Here is a 23538-nt window from a genome sequence, read left to right on the forward strand (position 1 = left end):
GCCTCAGAATCAGCCCTTAAGGCATGCAGATCTGGCTGAAAAGCCCATGGCAATATTTCAGGCATGGAAAGCCTGGAAAAAAAAATACCCTAAACGAAAGATCTCTGTGAGTGAGATCCCAGTGGAAAGAACAGGTCATCTAAGAAGGAGGTACCTTTCTCTGAAGGGAGGAGAGAACTTCCACTTTGGCTATGACCTTGTCTAAATATGATCAGAGTTGGTGAACTCAAAAGGCTTCCATAGCCTTGGCAACTCGTGATAAGATCCTAGGGTGATTCCTGATGCCATAAACAAGAGTGTCATTTTGTTAAGTCAACAACAGGAGTCACTGTGCACTTACTCCTCATGTAGGATCTCTGTCCTTAATGTGCTGTACATTGTGATTTAATGCTATAACTAGTACTCCAACAGTATTTTTCACTTTGTGTTGCTATGTGGGTGCAAACTGTTGAAATCTTTACTTAATATATGCTAAACTGATATTCTTTATATAAAGAGAATTGAAAAATGAATCTTGATGTGAATGGAAGGGGAGAGGGATCGAGAAAAGGGTTGTGGGTGGGAGGGAAGTTATGTGGGGGGAAAGCCATTGTAATCCATAAGCTGTACTTTGGAAATTTATACTCATTAAATAAAAGTTAAAAAAAAAAAAGAAACGTTTACCTAGTTGGTGCTGTGATCACCCTGGTAAGGAGACTTTTATCCTATACCTAAGCAGAAAAGAAAGAAGTCTTCAAGCATAAATTTTGTTTCCCATTTAAAACTCTGTGGCAATACAGCCATCTACTTCTTCCCTAAGAACCAATTTTGCATAAGAGTGACACAAAATGGGCTTCGGTACACATGCCATTTATCAACCTATAAACAATGCCTTTAACATAAAACAAAATCCTTTATTTGGATGCACACATTGCCAAAAACCATATAGACTATTATAAGATTTATGATGGCTATCACAGTATTCTTTTTTTTTTTCTGGCATCCACTTTAGTGCATTAGCTTTGAAAAGAAGCTGGCTTGAATTGTGAATATGACTTCAACAATAAAAGCAAAGAAATCCATAGTGTAGCTGCTTTCTTGTATATCAATACACAAGTGCATACATATTGAACCATGTCCTGTTGCTTTTAGGTAGCTGAAGGTTCATCATAAGTTCAAACAAAACGCGAAAAATGCTGTCTGAAAAATTTAGGTGTTTGTAAATTGCGGAGTATTGGTTTACACAGTGCAAAAAAATGGGAACAAATAACCTAGTGCTATATTTTTATTACATTGAAACAAGAAGTGTGAATTTTAAATATAGTTTAATAATGAAACTTAAATATTAGGCATAGTGTTGGAAACTCAATATTTGAATTTCAAGCAAACCTTTAATGCATGTTTTTAAAAATTAAGACATTATATTATTATGAGTTAGTAAGAAATTAAAAGAAATTAATACTTGAGAAATGGAGCTGGACTCCCAGAAATATAATTCATACTTTGTAATATTCTTGCATCAAACATGACATTTAAACTCTTTGGTTCAGATATAGGTATTTGAAATTATAAAATTATGGCACTTTGTTTGACCACCCCATATTGCCATTTATTCAATAGATGAGGAGCCAAAAAAAAAAAAAAAAAAATCAAAAAACACAGGCTTCTTGTCCTCTACTTGAAATTAATAAATCAATCACCAAAGACTGGAAGTATATCTCAAAATAGTCAGAAGGCTTAGAAAACATTATCTTATCTAATTACATTTCAATATCATGATGATCAGTTTCAACATTAAAATGCTATTATTAATCTTCATAATACTACTTGCATAGGCAACACTCTCTTATCATTTTGCAGTTGTGAATCCAAAATATAAGGGTAAATGAATTAATCCAGGTCAGAACGAATTATAGATTTTAGCATTGAGAATAAAATTCTGATCCATCTGATATTCAAAACCATAGTATAGGCCAGCGCCACGGCTCAATAGGCTAATCCTCCATCTGAGGCGCCGGCACACCGGGTTCTAGTCCCGGTTGGGGCACCGGATTCTATCCTGGTTGCCCCTCTTCCAGGCCAGCTCTCTGCTATGGCCCGGGAGTGCAGTGGAGGATGGCCCAAGTACTTGGGCCCTGCACCCCGTGGGAGACCAGGATAAGTACCTGGCTCCTGGCTTGGGATCAGCGTGATGCACCGGCCGCAGTGTGCCGGCTGCTGCGGCCATTGGAGGGTGAACCAACAGCAAAAGGAAGACCTTTCTCTCTGTCTCTCTCTCTCACTGTCCACTCTGCCTGTCAAAAAAAAAAAATAGTATATTGGAACTCATAAATTAAAATACTAAGATGACAAAAATTGAGTTGATGACAAGAAAATTAAGCGTTCATTTTGTACTGGAACAGTAAAATTGTACTAGAACAGTAAAATTTGGGCATGTTACATGAAGAACAATAATCATAAATTTTAGAGGCTTGTTTTAGAAATGGCATCTTCCCTCAGAGTAAGAATATCTAATTAATTTTGTATAAAAACCTACGTCACTTAATTTAACAAAATATGCTATATTAAAACTTTTGCTAACATTTATCATGGAACTTCAACTTGTGTCCAGGATCTAGCCTAATTTCTGCCACACAGTAGTTGCTCAATTAGTGTTAAAAAAACCCTCAGACATCATATTTGAAGAATGATCTATACTTCAACGCGGACATTCATATTTTGGTTTACTACTTATTTGTTTTTAACTGTAAAAACACATCAGTTCCTTTAAAATTCATATTTGCAGCAGAATCATACATTAATATATTTTAGATAATCAACCACTAAACACCAAATGTGCTAATATTTTGTCAAAAATGCCACTTTTATTTTGAATTTTCCCATAAAATGCTTTTTTCTATATTTAGAGGTAACAATGTAGTAGAGTCAAAAGTTATGATTACAGTGTAATTATGACAATGCTGAGATATATATAGGGCAAGCATTTGGTGCAGAGGTTAAAAGGCTGTTTGGGTAGCCTTCATCCCAAATCAGAGTCCCTGTGTTCAGTCTCAGCTCTGATTCTGATTTCAGTTACCTGCTAATGCACACCAGGGAGGCAGTAGGTGGTGTCCCAAGTAATTGGGTCTCTGCCACTGATGCAGGAGACTTGTGTTGAATTCTTGGCTTCTGGCTTTAGCCTGGTTCCTTCATAGCTGTTACAGGAGTTTGCAAAGTGAAGTAGCAAATAGAAGGTCTCTGGTTTTCAGTCCCTCTGTTTCTTTCTGATTTCAAATAAATTTAAATGAATATATAACAATTTTAAACAGAATCATATATGAATTTTGTGTGAACATTGAATTCTGGAAATTTAAGTCTTCTATTAAAAAGTAAACTCTAGGCTATTATTTTTATAACCTGAACTTTACTTCTATGATTCAATTAAATTAAACTTTGTGAAAAATGAGTGTTAAATAATAATGGATCATTATCAGGAGAAAATGATTTTGGGAAAATAGATGATTTTAATAAATTAAATGGAAATTCATCTTGTAAATTTATAATACTGCATAATAATAAATATGGTGATATGCAGTTATACATCAATACAAGATATTTTTACATGAGGTTTTGGACTAAAAAACATGGAAGTAATAATGAAGTTCAACAACACGTCATGGCAGGATTGGCACTGTGCTTTTCTCACATTAAAAACAGTAAAAATCAAATGTATCAAAAATTTGAATGAATTAACCTTTTTTGTGAACAACAGAAAGTATGACACATTTCCTTGTAAATATCTAAATCAATACCTTAATGTCTCAGTCTAAAAGAAGCATGGTACTTAATTTCAATAAATATAATTCATTTTCTAATATACTTTCTCTATTATAATATCCCCTCCTGCTTTTTTTCCCAACTGCTGAGACACATTAAGTAGTAACTATTGTGCTGCATTTTGAAATTAAAAAGATTCATGCTTTTCTAATTAAAAACATTAATCAATGTATAATACAATTTCTCCATAGAAGGCATCAGGCTCCACACACTGGACAAATTACTGATTATAGGAGTAGTGTAGTAGGCACACAGATGAGCTTGGAGCAACTTGAAAGAAGAGAATGTAAGACCACTCTTCTAAATTGGAAAAACAGACCACAGCAAACAAACAACAAAATATAATGAGGATCTTTCAAAGGGGCACAGGACCCAGTAGAAAAGGTTCCAAATGACCACGGCTGGGCCTATTTAGAAACAAAATAAATAAAGTAGTCTTGGGCTGTATCTCAGGGTAGGACATAAATAGCCATGCCGTCAACTAGCATAAACAAGTGCTTGAAGAGAATAGATGAGGGAGAGAGAAATTTCCCATGCAGAAGCATTCTCGATAATTGATGTACATACTCCAGCTTCCAGTCGGGGTTTGTCAATGACCAGTCTTGACCTGAACAGTGATTTCCTTTCAAGAGGAGTGTGCAAAGGATAAAGAATGTGCAACTCTAGAGAAAGTGGAAAGGCACTGTGTGAAGACTCAAGCCAGCAGTGTGCCCTCCAGGAAAAAAGGGTGGCAATGACCTTGTCCAGTGTTGGGAGGATCACCAGGAAAAGCTCAGCTGAAAGAAATTTTAAAGAATACTTCATCGCTTCCCTTCAATACTGTTCATCAGAAATAAGCATAATTTGAAAATCTATCACAGCAAGGGATGGGGGGGGCAGTCTGAGGGGACATCACCAAAGAACTGTAATATGATATCCCAAGTAGAATCAAAAAGGGCAAAAAAGGAAATCAAAAAGGAAAAAAAAAAAAAGGGCATTAAGTTAAAAACAAAATTTCTAAAAAAATTTTTTTTCAATTGATTCATAGGCTTTTATTGGGGTTCTGCTCCTGTGTGAGGTTCACCGGTCCCAACAGAGCGGGGGCTGGGGAAGTCGCACGTCAGAGATTGGGAGAGCTCCTTTTATAGATTCAGGGCATGGGAGTTAAAGGTTGAGGTGGGTCTGATCCTCATTGGTTGACCTTTAGGCACCCACAGGGACCTTGACAAGGACTTTCTTCCCCAGAAGTAGGTCTCTCCATTCCCGAAAGTGTAGGCCTTCCCTCCTTGCAGATCCCAAAGCTGCCATCCCGACCCTTTGATGATAGGAAAGGGGATGACGATGAGTCTCTCTGGCTACTTCCTGCTGACTGGGGGCGTGTCTACAGGGGCCCGCTGGGGGTATCTTGGGGCTCCACAGGGACAGGCATGTATGGATGGAGAAGCATCTGGTTGACTGCCTGGTTGCTGAAGGCCTTGGTTCATTCCATTATCACCTGCTGTAAACATTTAAACAGACACTGTATTTATAAGTCAGGGTGAGAATAGTAACCAATGATCCTAAGAGTGGCGTTAATGAAAGGATTTCATAGAGGAGAGGAAATGAGGGGGATCTCTGGACCCTTGTGAGGATTGTTTGATGGATGTGGCTTAAATCTGATCCCAGCCAAGACTGGGAGAAAGGCCACTCAACTTTTGCAGGTAGAGGGGTTTGTCTGTAGAGAAATTCTAAATAATCATACAACGTTAAGTGGAGGAGAGGACCATCAGTACACACAGGTTGGGAGTAGAGTCAACTAAGTTTTCTTTTTTTTTTTTTTGACAGGCAGAGTGGACAGTGAGAGAGAGAGAGACAGAGAGAAAGGTCTTCCTTTTGCCGTTGGTTCACCCTCCAATGGCTGCCACGGTAGCGCACTGCGGCCGGCGCACCACGCTGATCCGATGGCAGGAGCCAGGTGCTTCTCCTGGTCTCCCATGGGGTGCAGGGCCCAAGCACTTGGGACATCCTCCACTGCACTCCCTGGCCACAGCAGAGAGCTGGCCTGGAAGAGGGGCAACCGGGACAGGATCGGTGCCCCGACCGGGACTAGAACCCTGTGTGCTGGCGCTGCAAGGCGGAGAATTAGCCTAGTGAGCCGCGGCGCCGGCTCAACTAAGTTTTCTGATTGAGAGGCAAATAGAACCTGACACAAAGGGCTTGATAATAATCTGGTGGGCTTTAGGCCTTGTAAGTTAAGAGGCCCAGACCTATCTATCTCTTCACATGGGGTATATCCTAAGGGAGGTGTGAACCTCCTTGTGGAAGGCACTCTGTTGACTTCCATTACCTAACTGGCCTGGGAGGAGAGCTGGCCAGGTGAAGGCAGGTGGTATCTCTAACAGGAAATTTACAGTTCTGCCTGCAGCGTTGCTGACCCTGCTTGGCTGTCTCCTCTCAGCAGCAGTGGTCACCTTGAAAGCTGGGCCGAGTGAAGGGCTCTTCAGCTTAGAGCCAATAAGATCTGTGGCTCTGACCTGGGCATCCTTCGACTCCAGGGCAGGTCCATTTCCAGTAATCCAACTCTTGGCTGGCAGAGCTGCCAGGGCTCTTCACAAGCTGACTTCTGCTGAAACCCAGGCTTACCACATTGAAAGCCACTGCAGTGGACTGGCCTGTTGGGTCTCCTTGAGGGCAGATCACTGTACAGAACAGCCATTAATAGGCTGCCACCAATCTTTCCATTTCTGATGCCCAGCTTTCTTTTCCTCCTGGTTTGTGTTAAAGCAGACCAGAGGATGCAAGTCAAGGGGGTGCCAGTCCCAGATCACTTACTGACAATAGCAATATCAAATGAAAACTTAGAAAGCAGTTTCAATCATTAGATAACAAATATAGCAGTGTCAATTAAACTTTAACTGTTTTTTAATTTACCAATTGATTCGAATTACTTTCTGCTCTTAGTAACCTCAGATAACCATGCTTTCAGTTGGTACCTATAAAACATTATTGGCTTCATTTGTTTATAGCACCATCCCAAAGTACTGAATACAATAGAAGTGGCTGGAAAAGTCCATCAAAACCTGTAAGAGGACAGCTAAGCACAGAACCAACAACGCTTTAGTTTTATGAGCAGCAAATCTGATATATAAAACTGTGGATGACAAAAGGCTTTCAGTTGCCACGTTTAAAATTATAAACTTATTATAAACTCAACAAGAGGCATGTGCTTACTTCACATAGGATTTTACAGAACATTTAACTCTTTAGGCCTCTGTAGCTTTCTCATTAAGATTCAAGATTTCTTTCTTTCATAACCTTCTGTGACTTTCACACACCCTCTTTAACTTACTTGAAACATTCCTTCATTTCCATTCCAGTCTAGAGTAAACTAGCCATCAGGATGAAGTCAATCTTACAAACCTTGTCCTTTTTTTTATTTAAAATAACTCTTTTCTTTTAACCTTCCTTACCAAATGCACATTTCTATACTTGTGATGTTTTTCATCTGCCAATTTCCTTGATTTATGTTTTGAAATAACCTGTTAAAAATCTCAAAATTAAGACATTTTTAAATAAGGTAACACATTAAGTTTCAGCCTGAGTTACTCCAAGCAATATTGAACTCTTTTCATAGATAGTTTATAAACTAACCCCAAAAAATTTTTTATAGAATGTTACCTAATTTAAATTAGCAGTTACACCTAAATGACCTAAGATGCCGACATGATATATCTCTACTTGAATTTATTTAAAATTAAAATTGCATTCATCTAAAACAAGTACTAATTACCCATTGCTGTTTCATTGAGTATTGATTACCCAGAAACCTGTAAAAATAAATTGTAAAAATAAGTTCAGCAAGTTACAAAGCAATATTTTCAAAGGTAGTGATCTTTTTAGATTCAAAGAAAGGAAACCAGAGGAGGAGGCTAGAAAGTCACGTGTCAGGAACAGGTGCTTTTAAAACTTTGCTGGAGGGTGGCCTGGGAAGCAGGAGCAGTGAATCCCACTAGGATTTTAAAAAATTATAATTTAAAAAAATATAATTTTAAAAAATATAATTTTAAAAAATTATGCTCTAAATAAAGCGTGGGCCTTTGCTAATGATAATTTATCAGCATTGGTTCATTAACCATGACAAATGTACCATACCACTGCAAGATGCTAGTAATAAGGCAAACTGGCTGTGGAGAGTATGGGAATCTCCATCCTAGTTTGCAGTTTTTCTGGAAGCCTAAGAAATTCTCAAACATTGTTTATTTAAAAAATAAGTATCCGGGTGAGATTTTTTAGAGCAATAGCACTGTTTTTCTCAAATTCATATGTACTGTAAAGACATTAGAATAGGTAAAACAATTTTCGAGGTGAGAAAGAATTAAGTGGAGGAATCAATTTACCTGATGTCCAGATTTGCCTATAATATAGCCGGAATAACCAAAAGCATTTACAGAGAGGGCAGGCACTTAGATAGATGAAGCAAAAGAGAGAACTCAGAACCACAAAAATATGCCCAATTGATATTTGACAAAGTTTCAAAAGCAATTCAACATGGGAAGGACCAACTTTTCAAAAAATGGTATAGAAGCAATTAGACATTCATTGCCAAAATATTAAATTTCCACCTAAGTCTCATCATGCAAAAATTAATGCATAGATTTATATATATATAAATCACACATTTAGATTCATGATATAAAACCATAAAATCTTTCAAGAAAAAATCTTGGAAATTAAGACTAAGAAGTGCTCATATTCCTAAAAACAAAAGCAAGATCCATAAAAGAAATAATGTATTGGATTTTGTTAAAACTGGAAAAAAAATACTCAGCAAAGTCTCTCTTAAAAGGCAGAACATAGGCTGGCGCCATGGCTCACTTGGCTAATCCTCTGCCTGTGGCTCCGGCACCCTGGGTTCTTGTCCCGGATGGGGAGCTGGGTACTAGTCCTGGTTGCTCTTCTTCTAGTCCAGCTCTCTGCTGTGGCCCAGGAGGACAGTGGAGGATGGCTCAAGTGCTTGGGTTCCTGCACTCGCATGGGAGACTGGGAGGAAGTACCCAGCTCCTGGCTTCGGATCAGCGTAGTGCCGGAGTGAACCAATGGAAGGAAGACCTCTCTCTCTCTCTCTCTCTCTCTCTCTCTCTCATTGTCTATAACTCTCTCTCTCTCACTGTCTAACTCTGCCTGGCCAAAAAAAAAAAAAAAAAAAAAAAAAAGAAAGAAAGCCAGAAAATAGAAACTACAGATGGGAGAAAATTTTTTTGAAACAAATCAGTATCTAGAAAATATAAAGAACTCCAAAAACTCAACCTTAAGGAAATCCATTGGTCTCATTTGAAAATAAGTCAGACGTCAAGATATACTTTACTAAGGAGAATGCACAGATGACAAATAAATAGATGAAAAGATGTTCAACAATGTTAGCCACTATTCCTTTATTTTGATATTAATTTTATATGAGAGAAGAATCACTTAATGAAAGTGACAGAGACTGGTGTTTCCTAAATGATAATGAGTAACAGTCTCATCAAATCTAAACCTTAGAGATGTTTAATTATATCAGTAACATTTTAATTTGTTTGTTTACATTATACAAAATAAGGCATCACAATATTATGAATGATTTAATATCAGTACTTTGGTGAGGAAAAACCAAGAAAATATGTTTTTGAAGAAAACAGGATTGGATTAGCAAATGTGAACCAATTCAGAGATCTTAGTATCAAGCTTTAGTACATAAATTCAAGGAGGCAAGCAATCACAGAATGTCATTCCAAAGGTCAAAAATCAAGGGAGGAAACAAATCAAATTACAGATGTAGTTATTGTAGGTCTTGTTTTTTTTTTTGTATGTCTTATACACCTCCATTCTATTAACTTCTCTATCTGGAAAATGAATGAGATAGCCTTTTGCTTTTCTTCCTTGTAACATTTTGATGTAGGACAAGGAACCCAGACTAAACAATTTGCTTGTCATTTGGGAACTGACTATCCAAATATAGCTTCACTGAAGGCTATATTATTTTAAATGATTTAAAATAAGATTTTAAAAAGATGAGATAAAATTTTGATATAATATTAGAGTGGATACCATTTGTTTGTTATATCTATCAAATACTATCTTAAAATTTATAATTCACATTACATTTATTTATTTACTTACTTATTTTAAAGCTAAAGAGGCAGACAGAGAAATCTTTCTACTGGTTCTCTTGCCTAATACTTGCAACAGTAGGGACTGGAGCCACACCAAAGCTAAGAGCCTGAAACTCAATGGAGGTGTCCCACATGGGTGGTAGGACCTCCACTTGAGCCTTCAGTTGTTGCCTCCTCTGGTATTCATTAGATGGAAGTTAGAATAAAAGCACAGCTGGGACTAGAAATCTAGTGATCTGATATGGGATGCAGGCATCTCAAACAGTGTCTTAACTACCGCATTAAATGCTTACAACTGCACCACATTTATTTATTTATTTATTTTCCCCCAAAGCCGTTTATTTAATGAGTACAAATTTCATAAGTACAACTTTAGGAATATAATGATTCTTCCCCTCATACCCGCCCTCCAGTCCGCCATCCCATTCTCCATTAAGAAAAAAACAATAACAACTACAAAAAAAAAAAAAAAAAAAGAAAGAAAACCTGTTCCTTGACAGTCAAGACAAGGGCTGTTCAAGTTATTGCTTCTCCAAGTGTCAATTTTACTTCTAAATATTTCCTTTTAGGTGTCCTACTAGTTATCACAGATCAGGGAGAACATACGGTGTTTGTCCCTTTGGGACTGAATTATATCACTAAATATGATGTTTTCCAGATTTCACCATTGTGTTGTAAATGACCGGATTTCATTTTTTTTAACCTCTGTTTAGTATTCCATAGAGTACATATCCCATAATTTATCCAGTCTTCAGTTGATGAGCAGTTAGGTTGATTCCATGTTTCAGCTACTGTGAATTGAGCTGCAATGAATATGGAGGTGCAGATAACTCTTTTATTTGCTGATTTTATTTCTGTTGAGTAAATTTCCAGTAGTGGGATGGCTGGGTCAATGACACATCTATCTTCAGATTTTTGAGCTATCTTCAAACTGATTTCTACAGTGGTTTCACCAGTATACATTCCCACCAACAGTGGATTAGGGTACCTTTTTCCCCACATCCTCACCAGGATTTGGTGTTCGTTGATGTCTGTATGAAAGCCATTCTTACAGGAGTGATGTCAAACTTCATTGTGGTTTTGATTTGCATTTCCCTGATGGCTAGTGATACTGGGCATTTTTTCATGTGTCTGTTAGTCATTTGGATTTTCTCTTTTGAAAAATGTCTATTTAAGTCCTTTGCCCAATTCTTAACTGGGTTTTTTGTTTTGTTGTTGTAGAGGTCTTTTTTTATTTTAAGATTTATTTTATTTGAAAAACGGAGTTACAGAGAGAGGTAGATACAGAGAGAGAGGTCTTCCATCCACTGGTTCACTCTCTAGATGGTCACAACAGCCAGAGCTGTGCTGATCTGAAGCCAGGAGCCAGGAGCTTCTTCCGGGTCTCCCAAGTAGGTGCAGGGGCCCAAGGACTTGTGCCATCTTCTACTGCTTTCCCAGGCCATAGAAGAGAGCTGGATCAGAAGAGGAGCAGCCAGGACTAGAACCGGCACCCCTATGGAATGCTGGCACTTAAGGCCAAGGCTTTAACCTGTGCTGGCCGCTGTGGAGTCTCTTGATCTCTTTGCATATTCTGGTTATTAATCCTTTATCAGTTCCATTGTTTGTAAATAATTTACCCCATTCTGTCGGTTGCCTCTTCACTCTCCTGAGTGTTTCTTTTTCAGTACAGAAGCTTCTCAATTTGATGTAATCCCATTTGTTGATTTTGGTTTTGATTGCCTGTACCTCTGGGGTCTTTTCCAAGAACTCTTTGCCTGTGTCAATGTTTTGCAGGGTTTCCACAATGTTCTCTAGCAATTTTTTCTCGGATTGGTATGTTTGCTATTTGGCATTTGTGGGGATACTTACTGGTTTCTTCTTTGATTTTTTTGCTGTAGTGGCTTTTATCTTTGGACTATGTCCGACTGGATTAGTGGACTGTCTGCTTTCAGGGAATAACTAGAGGTTTGTGGTGGGAGTGGCCAGGGAGCTCTTTTCAGTGCTCCAGGGTGAAGGGCATGTCTGAGGTGACACAATCAGGTTTGGAATGGTAAATCTCCTATTTTTATTTTTTTTTTAAATCAGATGGGAGGTTTCTTCTTGTCTGTTGGTGTAGACTCAGCTGAGCTCCTCTCCTCGAAGGATACCAGTCCTGGGCACTAGCCCCAGTATATCATTAGTCCACTCTGCCACAAGGATCACACAAAGATTCTGTGCAGTCCTCAGTATAAGCTCAGATTCCCCAGCAACGTCTCTGGCCAGGTAACCAGGGAGCCCTGATCATGTGGCATCTCCCACAGTGACTGCCCAGTGTCCTAGTCACACCCTAAGTCCTCCACATAGCCTCAGTGTTTTCACAGCCCCAGCACACAAATCTGCCACAGTCACAGGCAAACAGCCTCCAGTTTGTTCTCCCTACCAGACTCAGGAGTCTCTACTTGGCTCACTGCAGCCATTATGTATATCCAAAATGGTGCCTGCTCTCTGTCAGCTTGTTACAGGGTGACTTTGGATGATGAGCAGAGAGAGATAAACATGCCCTGCCCCCCTTTTTTTTCTTCTCTAGTTGGTGGACACACTATCCCCCATTGGGCTACAAGTCAGATTCCTTCTAGGCTCTTCCTGTAGCTTTTTCTCCAGTGGCTTGGGCGACTACAGTTTGTTCTCATTTTGCTCTCCAACACTGGTGCAGAGGCTCTCAGCTGCTGGGTTTCTAACTTGTGGGCATATTCACCCTCCACATAGGTCCACTGTGTTCCTCCAATATACGTAGGGTTTCCTCTGCTGTTTTTTCCCCAACTCTTCCCTGAGACTGCACTCCTTCCACTTTTTAAAACTGTCTTAAAGTCTTGAGCAGCAACCGCCTTCCGCCATCTTAACCCAATCCCACTTTTTTTTAATTTCATTTATTTTGGAAGCAAAGAGAGACAGTGAGGGAAGACTCCCATCAGCTGACTCACTACCTGAATGCCACAGAAGTGAGAACTCAGTTCAGGTCACCCACATGGATATCAAGGAGTCAGTCACTTGAGCCATTACCACTGCCATCCATGAGCAGGAAGCTGGAAACAGCTGCAGAGCCAGGACTGGAATCCAGGCACTCCAAAATGGATATGTCTGCTACACTCCTGGAGCAAATCCTCACTCCTGTACCACACTTCATCCTCTTCTCTAAGTATTATGACAACATAATGGAAAAATCTGTAGGATGGAACATGTTTTCCTAGCAATATTAATTGCACTATAGAGCAGAGGAAAATAATTATCTGAGAATTAAAATGTAATCCTAAAAACAGACTTAAAAATATGTCTTTAACAATTAATAGCTTTTTTTAGGGGCTGGCGCTTTGTCTCAGCTGGTTAATGCCCTGGACTGAAGCACAGGCATCCCATATGGGCACTGGTTCGAGTCCTGGCTGCTCCTCTTCTGATCCAACTCTCTGCTATGGCCTGGGAAAGCAGTAGAAGATGTCCCAACTGCTTGGGCCCCTGCACTCACATGGGAGACCCGGAGGAAGCTCCTGACTTCGGATCAGCGCAGCTCCAGTTGTTGCGGCCATCTGGGGAGTGAACCATCAGGTAGAAGACCTCTCTGTCTCTACCACTCTCTGTAACTCTGTCTTTCAAATAAATAAAATAAATCTTTAAAAAAAAACAATTAATAGCTTTTACTCAGTATAATAGGATCAAAAACACATATTAAATACAATGACTACAATGGCATCACATGGAGGAACCAATAAATCAACTCCCATTGGAGGGTTATTGGCTTTAAACCAAGACTGTAGAGGCTAATATGAGTTGCTTCAGAATGAAAGACTATAAAAAACACTAGTATTTTCTTAGGATTTCTTATTTTTGCATAGCTATTATCTCCAGGTATATGGATCTAATATGCATGAGGTAAAGTTTCTAATTGCAGGACAAAAGAGAGAGAGAGAAGAGAGAACAAAGGCAAACGGTAGGTTTTAAACAGCATATTTAAAACAAAAATAATTGCTATAGAGCTGTGGCATACCTGGAAAAAGAAGCTTACAAAATTTCTTAAAATTTTGTCCTTTATTAAAATGATCTTGAAATGATTCTTGACTGGGCTGATGCAATGGTATATTTGAGAAACTCTATCAAAAGGAAGATATTCCTAAACCAAAGGTGATTTAGTGTGTGAGGAGCACAGGGACAATAGTGTGCAATGAGCATTTATGTGGGTAAGCAGGTGTGAAAAAATCCTCCAGGGAGCTGAGTGTCAGTGAAATGAAATAGCTCAGGCTCAGAGGACCTGTCTCCCCTCTGGGCCAACTTGTTTACTTGTCTGCTGGTGGTTGCCTGAACTTTTAAATTAGAATTTTGATGAAAAGAAATTTCCTGCCTTAAAACCATACTTTGCAATCAAAAAATGGACTCAAGAGAGCAGCTTTAAAATTTTATGAAGATATTTTTAAAAATCAGATTTATTCTATTGCATATTTCATTTTTCTCTTTGCTTTGCATCACTTAGGAGAAAATTAATTTTTGAAAATAAAAGTGGCCTCTAATGTCTTCCAAACTGTTTTCATTGTGCTTTATACAAATTAAGTCTGGTAAGTTAAACTGCAGTTGAGATTTAGTGGTGTTTAAACATTGCTAAGGACTGGAAGAATGCAGTCCATTTATCTCTTTTAAAAAGAGCAGTATGTCAGTTCTTTTTAAGAATATCCTCTATTCATTAAGAAATATTGTCTATGTATAGATACATATTTTGAGTACAAGAAAAAGCAGTATTAAAGAGAAAAATAATGTTCCTTATGTGCTTAAGTCATACTGAGATAGTAAAAAATGCATTTTTGGACTTTGTATACATTTGAATATGTAAACACAATATGGAAAAACATATGGAAAATAAAATACATTTACATAAAAGCACTAACAGACACTCCAAAAAATGGAGGAACAGGTGATGGTAGAAGAGTCTTGTAAATCTGGCACTTAAATTTCCAATCTCGTCTGACATTTATTCAATCACTGTTGCTGCAAATATCCATAGTTCTCAGTATGTGTTTATTGGGATTTTTGTTGTTGTTTGTTTGTTTGAGAGGCAGACAGAGAAGAAGTTTCCACCTGCAGATTCACTCCCCCCATGCCTATAATGACTTAAGCTGGGCCGGGGTGAAAGTTGGGTTCTGGAAATGCAACCCAGGTCACACATATTGAGTGGCAGGAACCAAATTATTTGAGTCATCATTGCTTCCTGCCAGGATCTTCTTTAGCACAAAAGTAAAATCAGGTGCACTGTGTCTCAACTGACAGACCAAACACCACCCAAGTTATTGTTACTGACACAAATTTTTTGGTGCATCACTGAGTATAGTTGTAATTTAGCTATCAAAACAATAGAGACAATTACATATATTAACTCACTTCCTGGAAACAAACAACAGAAGAAGACATTTCCATAATGTCTTCAAGCTCTAAAACAAAATGTACTGACTAAATTGAGAGATAAAATGTTATTAAAATTACAGCATGACAAAAAGGGACAGTACAGATGTAACAAGATAAAATTGAGTTAAAAATGAGAAAATATCAAACATTAAATAAACATGAAATCATAAGGAGAAAGAAAAGGTTTATCTTAGTCATAGAATGCTAAGGATTCCATGAGGACCCTCCAGGAAAAGCTAGGCCTGGCAATACAATCACCATCAGTAACTGTAAAAACAAACCGCTTATTATTTAAAAAGAACTATCATCAAATTTGAACAAGAATTTCTTCAATCTGAAAAGTACATCCTCCAAGAGGTACTGTGGTTAATATCATATTTAATGATGAACGTTTGAAGATATTCCTCTTCAAATAACTGACAAGCCAAAAGTCTCAGGTCTCCTCATGCCAACAATGTTGGGCTGGAAGAAACAGCTGCTAAGGTATGCAAAAGGAATATAAAATATCAAACATGAAAAAGGCTTGCATTGAGGCAGGCTGACCCTCCCAAGCAGTACCCAAGTATCTCAAACAAAGCTGAAGGAACTGAACGATGAGGTCAGTAGCCCCTCAGGATTCAACACTCACATTAATATATTTCTACGTTTTAACAATGGATACTCAACGATGAGATTTAGAGTAGTGCTTAACTTGTATTAAAATATGGAATAGAATTTTCTACAATTTATATGAATGATGTGTACTCTGAAAAAAGAATAAAACATTAAAATAAATTCAGGAAGAATTGAATTAGTGAAGAGATACACCTTATTAAAGAATTGAAAGACTCAATGCTCTTACGAACTCAATGATCTTCTGAATGATGTATAGGTTAAATATTATCTGTCTCAAACTATTTTTACAAATTTTCCAGCACATTTTGCATTTGTAGTGGGAACACAAAATACCTAAATATCTACAACATTAAAAAAAAAACTCACCAAAATGAAGATCTTGCATTGTTTGATTCTGAAAATAAAATGAAGTTTTAATAGTCGCTATAGTATAGTATTTGAGTAAAGATAGGCATATAAATAGGAAATAATGCATAATTCAGAAAGGTATTTTCACAAACAAATGAAGGTCAGGCTATTATCTTAAATCATGAAAAAACTTTAAATATATCACAGAGCAAAAACTAGACCTTAGATAATATTCTGTAAGAAAACTTAGGGGAAAATTTTGTGACCTTATGGTGAGCAAATATTTTGTAAATTCTATGTTTATAAAATCAGGGCATCTGGAAATGGGTGAAGAATTTCAGAATTGATACTGTTGCTCTTTGAAAGATGATGAAATTATAAAGATGATGATGATAAAATGGGAAAACAAAGTAAACAGTGGGAGGAATTCTTTGCAAACACTTATCAGGTAGAAGAATTCTATCTGTGATACATAGAGAATGATAAAAATAAAATATTTGAACAGATTATTTGTCAAAGAAATGACTTAGTACAAACATGCACATAGGAAGATGTACTTCATCAATATTCAGCAGAAATATGCATATTTTTTTCATCTTTTTTTTTAACTTTTATTTAATGAATATAAATTTCCAGTGTACAGCTTATGGATTACAATGGCTTCCCCCTCCCATAACTTCCCTCCCACCCGCAACCCTCCCCTCTCCCGTTCCCTCTCCCCTTCCTTTCACATCAAGGTTCATTTTCAATTCTCTTTATATACAGAAGATCAATTTAGTATAAAGATTTCAACAGTTTGCACCCACATAGAAACACAAAGTGAAACATACTGTTTGAGTACTAGTTATAGCATTAAATCAAAATGTACAGCACATTAAGGACAGAGATCCCACATGAGGAGCAAGTGCACAGTGGCTCCTGTTGTTGACCCAACAAATTGACACTCTAGTTTATGGCGCCAGTAACCACCCTAGGCTGTCGTCATGAGTTGCCAAGGCTATGGAAGCCTTCCAAGTTTGCCGACTCTGATCATATTTAGACAAGGTCATAAAAGACAGAGTGAGGATAGTAACCAATGATCCTAAGAGTGGCCTTAACCAGGTCTGAACAATTATACAGCATTAAGTGGGGAAGAGGACCATCAGTACACACAGGTTGGGAGTAGAGCCATTGGTGGTAGAGTAGAGGTTATGATTACAAAGGAATGAGGCCCAAGTGTGCTAGACAGGGTCTAGAACAAAGGACAGAGTCATTATTAGATGTGCTAAGAAAGGTGCTGTCTAAGCTACAATTAAGTTTTCTGATTGAGAGGCAAATAGAACCTGATAGAAGGGGCTTGATAATAATCTGTTAATATGCATATTAACTTCATCATCTAGAATGACTAATACATTAAACTAAACAAACAAAAAAGACGATGATTATTGGAAGTATGCAGATAAACTAAAACTCAACTACATTTATTTCCTCGAGAGAAATGTAATATACATTCCCATAAAGATGTGTACATCAATGTTTACAATAGCCCACTCATAGTAGGCACAAACTAGAAGCAACCCAGGTATCAACAGGTGAAGAGACAAACAAATTTAAGTTATTCCTATAAAGGAATATTAAGCAATAAAATTCAAAGAACAAATCAATATGAAACAACATAAATTAATCTCGAAAGTATTATGTTGTGTTAAATTCTAGCAAAAATAAAACTGCTCATATAGTGATCAGACATGTAAGTACCATGGCCTGTGCATAGAGGACTGACTGTAAAAGAATGAGAAAGAAGAGTTTTTGTAGAGTAACATTCATATTTTTCTTGATTGTCGTGATGATTTTCAATTATATTTGTCACAATCCATCAATGTATGCTTGCAATAAGGGAAAATTTTGTACATAAATTTAATCTCATTTAAAACAGAGTAAAACTGCACCTATTTTTTTAGGAGCATTCAAAAATTATTAGTTTTGTAAGCTAGGAAAAGCATTTGGAAATGTTTCTTTAACTTTCTCCTTCTTGTTCTTAGAAAGTTCTCATTTCCATTATGCTTTCCTAATATGCAATTTGGGTTTGGGTTTGGGTTTTTCTACTGACAACGAAATAAGAATAATCTACTCAATGCCAGGCTTATGTCTCAAAACAAAGTTACTGGGTCTCCGTATCTGCAAGAACACAGCCAGTGCCTCCAATCTTCTCCCCACTGGAGGCCACGTTTGATGCTTCAGTCCCAGCCCAGTGGGTGTGAGCTGGAGAGCCAGGCGGTGGACAGCCCACGAGCTCTAACAGCTGGACTTTCCACACTCCTAGCCTTTGAGGTCTGTGGTTGCTATGGCTACTGGCGTGACCAAATCTGAGTTTGCTGCTGCTAAAAAATGTCGAAGAATTATAAAATAGGGTTGAAATGATTAGATTCAAACATGGATTGTAAGTGGTCTTGCCATAAGAGAAGGTGACAATATTTATTCTGTAACAGATTCTTATGTAGGCAGAATAAGTAAATATCAAATATACTACACTGTATTTTGTTTTCTAATTTTTAAAGATCTTTCATTTAATAGAGGAGAAAATTAAGAAATGTGGTTCCAACAGTTAAAAAAAAAGTGATATGCTTAACATGATCAGATAACTGTACCTGGAATTTTATCAAACTGCCTTAATATTGTGTTTAAGATTTGGATTGATTATTTTTTTTAACTTTTATTTAATGAATATAAATTTCCAGTATACAGCTTATGGATTACAATGGCTTCCCCTTCCCATAATTTCCCTCCCACCCGCAACCCTCCCCTCTCCCACTCCCTCTCCCTTTCCATTCACATCAAGATTCATTTTCAATTCTATTTATATACCGAAGATCAATTTAGTATAAATACTTCAACAGTTTGCACCCACATAGAAACACAAAGTGGAACATACTGTTTGAGTACTAGTTATAGCATTAAATCAAAATGTACAGTACATTAAAGACAGAGATCCCACATCAGGAGCAAGCGCACAGTGGCTCCTGTTGTTGACCCAACAAATTGACACTCTAGTTTATGGCGCCAGTAACCACCCTAGGCTGTCGTCATGAGTTGCCAAGGCTATGGAAGCCTTCCAAGTTTGCCGACTCTGATCATATTTAGACAAGGTCATAAAAGACAGAGTGAGGATAGTAACCAATGATCCTAAGAGTGGCCTTAACCAGGTCTGAACAATTATACAGCATTAAGTGGGGAAGAGGACCATCAGTACACACAGGTTGGGAGTAGAGCCATTGGTGGTAGAGTAGAGGTTATGATTACAAAGGAATGAGGCCCAAATGGACTAGACAGGGTCTACAACAAAGGACAGAGTCATTATTAGAGGAGCTAAGAAAGGTGCTGTCTAAGCTACAAGTAATTTTTCTGATTGAGAGGCAAATAGAACCTGATAGAAGGGGCTTGATAATAATCTGTTGGGCTTTAGGCCTTGTAAGTTAAGAGGCCCAGACCTATCTATCTCTTCACATGGGGTATATCCTAAGGGAGGTGTGAACCTCCTAGGGGAAGGCACTCTGTTGACTTTCATTACTTGGCTGGCCTGGGAGGAGAGCTGGCCAGGTAAAGGCAGGGGGCATCTCTAACGAGAAATTTACAGTTCTGCCTGCAATGTTGCTGACCCTACTTGGCTGTCCCCTCAACTGCAGTGGTCACTTTGGAAGTTGGGCTGAGTGAAGGGCTTTTCAGCTTGGAGCCAATAAGATCTGTGGCTCTGACCTGGGCATCCTTCGATTCCAGGGCAGGTCCATTTCCAGTGATCCAACTCTTGGCAGAGCTGCCAGGGCTCTTCACAAGCTGACTTCTGCTGAAGCCCAGGCTTACCACATGAAAGCCACTGCAGTGGACTGGCCTGTTGGGTCTCCTTGAGGGCAGATCACTGTACAGATCAGCCATTAATAGGCCTGCCACCCATTGCTTCTGATGCCTAGCTTTCTTTTCCTCCTGGTTTGTGTTAAAGCAGACCAGAGGATGCAAGTCAAGGGAGTGCCCAAGTCCCATCTCTAATCTTCGGTGGCCTGAACTACAAGTCTATAGTCACAGGCATGTTCTGTAGTAGTTTTTCTAAGGTAGACAATGCCCATGAGGAAAATTCAAGCCCCAAACTTCTGAAGTCAAATTAATCATGCTTAACAAGTTCAACTGTCAGAAATCTGCACTCCTGTAATTATCTTCCAACCAGGAGAAAAATCTCTTGTCTGCTTTTTCTGACTTTCTGATTATTCTTGCTCATACCAAGAGCCTCAAATCCACTTTTGACTCACTTGACCTGCCCTTAGTTCTTTCATCCTTGGATCTTCATTTAACTTCTCCTTCTTTTCTATCCTTATTTTTTCCAGTCACTTTCCTAATCCAAGAGTTTACTTACAAAGGCTGGGATGATGAATATAGGTCTTCCAAGAGATAGTCTATTTAGAAGGACAATTAAATGAAGAAAAGTTCCCCCCAGCATCAATCTTTCCAGCTTACCATCTCTGGATGGATATTCCTATAACTGGCTTTTTGTCACTGAAAAATACAAATCCTCAAAAATTTTAGTGGTTCACCTTGCCGACAGATTCCAGTCTAAACACCTGGAGTGGTGTTCCAAGTGGCCAGTGTCCAGCTCCCAGTTTTCTCCCACTATACGCCTCTCTACCTCCACTCTAACCAGAGCTAGCTAATCATCTTCTTCTTTAATACTTTGTTCCGTGTGGATATATTCTTCCCAACTGAACGATAAACTTCTTCTAGACTAGTACTAAAGCTTTTCATACTATGATTCATCTAAGAACGACCAGCAGGTTGCCATGCTAATAGCCTGGCTGGAAACAGCTATTCTCTTTCTTGGATTGTACTAATTCCAGGAATCAGAGGATTATGTCTTCCATTACCAGGTCACTGATGCAGGATTGGAAGACCCACTCACCTGAAAAAAGTGGTCACATCACAGGGTGATGCTCTGGGAAATTTCCAAGAGTGTCATACCGCAGTGACCTGTTCTGTTGGACCTTAATGTCAAAGGTACAGTATACTTAGGAGAAGTTGACAGGCTTCTGTCCTGCTTCTCCTGCATCGCCACTGACTTCTTAATCACTAAATCCAGTAGGTAATTAATTTATAGCCTCTGTTTTACTGGGGCTCTGCTTGCACCTATTGTCATTTCTTCACTCCTCCTGGGTTCCCGCGCTGGCGAGATTCTGTGGCTCTGGCTCCTCTCCCGCCGCTGCTGCTCGGCTCGTCTCGGTTGGTTTTCCACGCGGTGGGTTCCCTGTAATTCCTCTGTGTCTCATCCACAAGATCCGGACGCGTTTCCTCTGCAGTTTTTTTCTTGAGTCTTTTCCTGAGGCTACAGTAATTCCACTTTTATGAAAGTTTATTTTCCCAAACTAAGGCACACGTCCTCAGTATCTGCCATCTTGGCTCCGCCCCTGGATTGATTATTTTTATAGAAATGTAATCATTTCATCATTTTAGCAAGCAAGACTCAAAACTAATCATTTGGATAACATTTGATATTCAATATTGATGTGATTCAAAAGTATTCTAGATGTATGAGTAAAATTTTCTTTTTTTTAACTTGCCATGATTACATCTTTCTATTACTAGGATACAAAATGAGTAACATTTTTAAACACAGACATCTAAGAACAAAAAATAAGAATAATTATATTTATAAATATACCAGCTTCTATACTAAGTAATCTATTCCAATCTCATGAATCCTCATGATATAATTATATATATATATATATGACATAATTCATTTATTGTATATACATATTTTTATGTTGGTGCAAACCTTGTGGAGTGTACTCTAGAAACTTAGGAGGGATATTTGTAAGGAAATGGAGTCCAACACAGAGAGGAGACAGGATACAAACTCATAGCCAGAAAGAATTTATTCAAAGAAAATAAATTCACAGAGGCGAGTGACCAACTGCCAGCACGCACACAGACCTAGCACACATGGCAGAGGGCCCAGTGTCTTAGGTGGGGGCTAAGGGTCCACAGGGGGTTGGGGTGGGGTGATAGATGGAGGTGAGTTTCTCCATAAGGGTTTGTCAAAGTTTCAGGTGGGCCTCCAAACCTAGAAAAGAATGCAAGGGGTGGGTGGGGAACAATACAGGGTGTGAGACTGAACTGGTTTCTTGAAAGAATTCAAGGATAAGCAGTAAAATAGAATTGTATCTGCTTTCAGGTAAGGAGCTAGAGTGGCTGAGGCTTATGTCCTTGTTCCATCCATATTCTACTACACACCTAGGCTGTGTGGTGTAGCCTGTTGCTTGTAGGCTATACCTATACAACATGTTGCTGTATTGAATTTGGAGGCAATTGAAATATAATGGTAAGTATTTTTGGGAATTCATAGGACTGAAGGTTGCTCAGGCTGAGGCAGAGACATGAATGGAAGAGAAGGCCTGGAATATTCCCATAGAGTAGTGTAGACTTTAGGCACTGTTCATTCAGGCCACACTGATCATCAAAAGTAAATTACTCTTTGTGTACTGTAAATTTTGACTTTATAAACATTTATTTTTTTTTCAATTTTTGATTCCTGCAATAACCGTTAACTGAAAACACAAAACATTGCACAAGCAATATGAAAATATTTTCTTTCTTTCTGTACTTATTCTATAAGCTTTTTTGTTCTTTTTATATTTTTGTTTTTGTTTTCTAGAAAAACAGAAACTCTTTTATCTGCCCATCATGAATTTGGTGTGCTGTGCTAGTTAGACATTTTATATGCATTTCTGTATTCAATTAAAATGCAGTTCTGTTTTTATGCTTTATGGTTTTGTGTTGTTGTCTGTGAGAGTAAGACTTTTACAACAGGGTTGGAGAATTTTTTCTTCAAAGGACCAAAGAGAATAAATATTTTAGGTGCCTGTTGTCATGGTCAGGCTTCTACTTCTGGCTCATTTTCTTCTTGATCCTCCTCTTCCACTTCCTCTTCCTTTTTTCTTCCTCTTACTTCTCTTCCTTTTCATTTTCTCATAATATATTAATATATGTAAAAAGAACAAAACAATCAATCATAGCCCTTGGGCAATATAAGAATTGATTCTAAACTGATTTGGTCCACAAGCCATAGTTTAACATCCTTTGCCTTCAACTACTTGGGTACTCACATGCCTAAGCATGAGATATCCAGATTAATTATCTCAATCTCTACCTTCAAGTCCATCCCAGTATTTCCTCAGTTTTATTGCCTATAACCATTTTTAGTAACAGTTTTTGAGCTTACAAGGACTCGGATTTGCAAGCAAAAAAG

Source organism: Lepus europaeus, chromosome 9 (assembly GCF_033115175.1).
Source record: "Lepus europaeus isolate LE1 chromosome 9, mLepTim1.pri, whole genome shotgun sequence".
NCBI lineage: Eukaryota > Metazoa > Chordata > Mammalia > Lagomorpha > Leporidae > Lepus > Lepus europaeus.